This window comes from Condylura cristata, unplaced genomic scaffold, assembly GCF_000260355.1.
Source record: "Condylura cristata isolate star-nosed mole 26May11 unplaced genomic scaffold, ConCri1.0 scaffold00002, whole genome shotgun sequence".
Taxonomy (NCBI): Eukaryota; Metazoa; Chordata; class Mammalia; order Eulipotyphla; family Talpidae; genus Condylura; species Condylura cristata.
The window spans coordinates 62,850,801-62,856,869 of record NW_004567103.1 but is presented as its reverse complement, the minus strand read 5'-3'; the positions used below and the strand labels follow the sequence as shown (position 1 = coordinate 62,856,869).

At 36.4% G+C, this 6,069-nt stretch overlaps 1 long non-coding RNA gene across 1 annotated transcript in view; it reads left to right on the top strand.

Annotated features, from left to right (window-relative positions):
- The window catches only part of LOC105853887, a 138,623-nt gene extending 132,798 nt beyond the window's left edge, over window positions 1-5,825 (top strand). Inside the window, exon 3 of the long non-coding RNA XR_001145636.1 lies at window positions 5,693-5,825. This is a non-coding gene — a long non-coding RNA (uncharacterized LOC105853887). The remainder of the gene's footprint in view (window positions 1-5,692) is intronic.
- The last annotated feature ends 244 nt before the right edge of the window (window positions 5,826-6,069 follow it).

Genomic DNA, 6,069 nt, shown 5'->3' with positions numbered 1-6,069 from the left:
AAAAAAAAAAAAACACTAAATAGGCACTTCTCCAAAGAAAGTATACAGATAGCCAACAAGCACAGGAAAAAAATGTTCATTCACTTAAAGTAAAAGAAATAAAAATTAAAATCCCATTGAGATACCCACCACCTCACTCTTTTGAGAAAGGCCCATATTGAAAAAACCATAAGCAACAAATGCTGGTGAGGATATGGCCAAAGTGGAACCCTACTACATTTTTGTTAGAATGTAGACCAGTATAGCCCCTATAAAAATATAGAGAAGTTTCCCAAAGAATAAAAATGGATCTGCCATGTGACTCAGAAATCAGACTCTTAGCTTTCTACCTGAAGAATAGCAAAACTAATTTGAAAGGAAATTTGAACTCCCATGTTTATTGCAGCACTATTTCAAACAACCAAGTTATAGGAACAACCTATGTGTTTAAAAACAGATAAATAGGTAAGAACATTTGATATATACATGCATATATATCTGATATATACATATACACATACATATATGATATATACATATATATACACACACACATACAGTGGAATATTACTGATCAAAAGCTGAACTCATGCCATTTGCCCAATGTGGATTGAGCTGGAAGAGATTATGCTAAGTGAAATGAGGGGAAAGAAATTTCAGATGGTGTCACTTACATGTGAAATATAGAGAAACCAAACAAAGGGTCAGATAAGACAAACATAAAATAATCCTTGAAAACTATAACAGAACTGAGGCATGTGCAGGGGGAAGACAAGAGATGGGAATAAAGTGGGGAGGGAGCATAGTGGGCTGTGGTGGAGGGCTGTGGGTGCTTTGGTAGCAAGAGTGCTGTGATAACTACACCTGAAGGAGTGATTCTGTTTTTCCAAATTACCAACAGCAATGTAAACCAACATTATCTGATTTAAATAATTCTTTCCTCTGTGTTATAGAATTGTTACAAAAAGAATAATGGATTTTAAAGCTATTTAGATTTCATATCTTTTTGTTACAATAAGAACAACTTATTCAAAAAGAACTTATGGAAGGATATCAAAGTATTTAATAAAAATAACAGGTAGTGGGCCTTCCCTGGTGGCACAGCGGGTTAAAGCACAGCACTAAGAAGCTAAAGCCACTTCATAATGAGTTCGATCCCCAGCCCCGGAGGTGATACAACATGGTGTGGCAGACCTCTCCTATCTAGTCCACTGCTCCCCTCAGCAGTGTACTTCGTCGATCTGCCTGTTCTGCTCCCCCACTGTCTCTAGTGAATCCTCTCACCAAGCCCAGCACCCTTGGCCCACACCCCAGATCTTGTATGCATAAATAAATCTTTAAAAAAAAAAAAAAGGGATGAGACGGAAAGGAAATAAGAATAGCTTATTTTAGCTTTCTCCAGAGTAGAGCTATTAATGGGGTCAGCTACAGTCATGTGTCCAAACTTCAAAATACATAAATAGATACCTGGATGATACAGCATCATTCACTAAGTCAGCCAAGGTAGAGGGTAGACTCATTTTGTAGAATTAGTAGCACTGACAAGAACTGTTTGGTATCAGCGGAGCTGGAAAACTACCTCAAAAAATGTATAGTTTTATTAATCTGACTCCAGAAAAGAATACATGTATTTGGTATTTATGTCTTGAGATGAAACATTTTAAAGTTGAAAGTCATTTTTGTCCACTAACAATTAATTAGAAACTTGTAACTATGAATTTAATACGTACTAGGTGATCATAACCATACTAATAAATGGTTTCATAACATGCAATAATAGCCACTGTAATACAGAGGTATTCTAGCAGAGGGGCTAAAACTGTAAGCCCTTGAGCCTGATATGTACCACTTTATTTCCTAACTATAAAGGATTGTACAAATTAGTTAAATCTTTAGCCCTTATCTTGATTGTCTATAATAAGGAAGTTTATTGTTAAGCTTCTGCTGTAGTTCAAACCACCACAGAATGTCCTTCACATACCAGGAATCTTCTGGTTCAGGAATCTTCTGGTAAGCTAGAGCAAGTCTTATCGAGGGTGAGTCAGCTGGAGTGATTTCAATTAGAGGGTGGCTCTGTGTCTATGCCACATCTTTCATCTTTCCTGGATATGCTGCTACCTAAAACGCTTTTTCTCAGGATGAACAGAAGAATAAAAAGGGAGAAGCCCAACTGCTAAAATATATTTCAAGAATTTGTAACTTGTAAGTTTAATATATGTAAAGAATTTAAAATAATGTCTGGTATATAAATGCTAAATAATTGGTATTATTAGGTGCACTTTTATGCAGAAATTCAGAAGTTCAGTTTATATATCTGTAACATAAATTCCATATTTGGCAAATGTATCACTTCATTGGAGTTAGACATGCTTGAATTTAATTAAAAATTAATTGAAGGTATATGTCTTTATATGTCTTTCGTAGACTGTCAGTTAACTTCTGGAGTAGTCAAAGTGGTTACTGCCTAACTGCTAAAACCATAGAACTACTAAAGGTCAAGAAGTTCTACCCTCTCATTTAACAGATATTGACTTAAGCAAAATGGTGAGATACTTGATTAAAGATAAAGGGATCGACAGAGGATAGACTGATAAACAAAATATAAATTAGAAATTAAATGAAAACTAGGAATTCAATGAATCATGCCTTGATCTCTAAAATTCTAGTTGAGGATTCAGTCCACTGTGTCACATAGCCCCCTGGTGGTATTTCTGAACCAGATGCCAGCAGTGGCCTGTCCTGCAGTCACTGTGACCCATACCCTGTTCCATCACTGTTATAGGAACTTTCAAATTGTCAAACCTAGCTTCACTAAAGGGTCCCAGATGCATTGTAACTTTGAACTCACTGAGACTGGCTCCAGCCATAGTTCTTCAGAGCCCTTTGGTCCCCAAGCCTGCCCTCTCCTGAATGGAGGCTGGTCTAGGCAGGGGCCAGGTTTTTCCCTTTTGTACCTTGCTCCAGGATCATAAATGTATCAGTCAACTGATTTCTTCAGCGGTCATTCAAACCTTGAGTTAATTATGCAAATTGAAATGAAAGCAAGCAGATTAGTGCTAAACAGAACCAATCAGATGCTTAGGGTTGAAAATCAATTCACTCTGGCTTGCTTTGTGGGGGATCCTGAAGAGGATTAAGGCAGAGCAAGAACCAACTGGATTCACTCAGCAACCAGACTCCAAAGACAGAAGCACTCAGCAGCCAACCTCTGAAGAGAGAAGTACTGAGAAGATAGCCTCCAAAGAAAGAAGCATTCACTCAGCATGTGACCTCCACAGGATTCAGCAGACCTTTGTAGACCTTCACAGAGACCTGAATGCTAAATCTGCCTCCAGCCCTGCCTCTCACTTTGCCTGCAAGGAGCACTGTCAGCTCAGTGTCTCAAAGACTCCCGTATTGTTGGTTATTGGTTGGTTCACACCAATAGTTTATAAAAAACTGTAGCAGTGCTATCTCTGATACCACCTCCTTATGACCAGTGCTAATGGGCATTACTCATCAATGACCTGCATTCTGTCCTGCCACCTTGGAGAGCTTTCCACCACCTCTGATTCTATCGCACTTTTGCTTGGAGCCATTGAGTCCATCACTATCCAGACTGGTATCAGGTGACTATCCAGCCCTGCCTTTAGACTATTTGTTGTTACCTATGCAACCCCACATGTGAGTACTTTCAGCTGCTGGACCCTGATACACTGCTGACCACCATCTCCAGGCCCTTATTAATAGGACAGCACCATCTTGCTAGAGCAGTATTTGTTTGGGATATCTAGACACTGAAAATACTCTCTGGGATTAGACAGCCAGCCAGTTGTGGCCTTAGTAACTCATTTTCCCAATCTCCTGTTTGTTAAATAAACCTTGTTTTTGTTGGAATCTGAGTCTGAGTAGTGCCTGGCAATGAGTACACTGGTAAAATACATAGACAGTGACCTACCACCACACTTCTCCCAACTTGTTGGCACTGTGTTTTAACACTCCTTTAAGCATTCTTTTGGTACTGCTTTTTTTTCCTGTACCTTTACCTATATTCAGTTTATTATATTTTTTTCTTTTTTGTGGGTCTTATAAGGAGAAGTAATTTTAAGTAACTTTTGAAATAATTTTTGCAACTCTTCCTTCAGTTGAAAAGAATTAGTACAGGACTTCCTATAAAAACAAAAACTATTTTTTTTACTAATATTTATCTATTTTATTAATATTTACTGAATCCCTTATTACTTGTTGAGAACTAGACATACAGCGGCAAAAATAGCAATAATAGACCTCTTTTTTGTGAGTTTATATTGTAGTTAGGAAATAGACAATAACAACTTATTATCCAGTATATTTAACAAATCCTTATCAGCATTTCCAAAATCAGAAAGGTCTGAAGTTGAAAGTTTTTGCAACTCATATAGAGCTAAAATATGACCTAATCTTAACTCATGTGGTAATAAAATTGACATGAAGCTACTTATTGCCTTTTAAAATTCCACTTAGAGCATATGCTTTACTGTACAGCTATTAAAATATTTGATTTCAGAATGTTGTTCCAGACCTTTCAGATGGGGGTTGGGACATGTTACATAATACTGTATTGCCATTAAAAAATAAAATAATACACATCTGGCCCCTACAGGGATTACATTTGGGCTGTGTAATATCTAGAAGTTATAAATGTTATGAGTGGAAATAAACAGAGAATGAAGGCCAACCAGGAGGAGGATGAGGTTGGAGGTTGGGGAAGTTTAGAGTATAGTGAGTAAATGCCTCACAGAGAGGAGTCTTGAAACATGCAATGGGACTCTCAAGGTAATAAAAGTTTCACTCTTTGGTAACATACATGTTCCAGTATGAGGGAAAGCCAATGTGAGAGACCTAAACCAATGTTTATCATACTTGAAGAACAAGAAGTCTACGATGGCTGCAGAATACCAAACCAGGGAGGAGTGGATAAGCTATCAGAGTTAAACAGAGGACCCAATTATCTAGGGCAAGAGAAAGTCTTTGGATTTTATCATAAAAGTTAAAAGTGAAATTATTGTAGGGCCTTAACCAAAGGAATATCTAAAATCCAGCTTTCTTTTTAAGAATTTCACTCTGTTGTTCTGTAAATAATAGATTGCTACAGTAATATGGACTGGGAAGAATAACCAATAATGGCTCTGTGGGATATTCAGAAATTTAACGGTGACTGGTTATTTTTAATAAAGCAGCATCTTAATCATACTTTACTAAAAATAATGTCTTGTAGATATCCATTGATCAAATTTGTGCTATGAATTCGTAGTCTAAATATTATTAAAGTATCATGTTTGTTGTTTCTTGTTCTAGATTTATTTCTAAACATTAGGGCTGAGATATTATTAGCTTGGTTATAGCTCTTCCAAACTTCCCTCCATCTTCCAAAGAGGCTTCTCGTATCCCAGCTGAAAGACAACTAGAAGAAAGAGTACTGGACTTAGGTTTCTTATGAGCTAAATCTTTCTTTAATTGTCTATAATGTTGCTCAAGTTACATTAATATCTCAATTTCAGCTTCCTATAGTGTATAATACAGGGATTTTTTTTTTTACTGCTCATATATTTAGCAAGTACTGTGCATGAGACTAAGATTCATTTATTCTTAATACTTCATGCAAATATCAATGTCGTGTGAATCTAAAGAAAGTATAGAATAACTGGCTAAATGCTTAAAATTGGTAAATTCACCCTTCTTTCCTTTTTAACAGGACCAAGGAAACAAATACCAGAAGCCAAGAGCACAGAATATTTTCCTTCATCACTTTATAGAACCCTATTACATCTCTAAATCCATCAAACACAAAGGAATGACTGCCTTGGCAGATGGCCACAGAGGATGTCAACAATATTCTGGAGGCAAGCAATGAAATACTTCTGCTATGAGTTTCCTGTTATTAGGCATGTAGAAGCAAATAGAATTATCTTACATATTAATACAAAAGTAAAATGTTTTAATATAGCAAATTTTATAGAAGCTTAACTACACTATTTCTTCCTTTTATTTCCTTTTCCCTGAGCACAGTTGTATGTCAAAAATTACAATTAGCTGTTTTTCATCTTTTTTTTTTTTTTAAGAATTTGACTC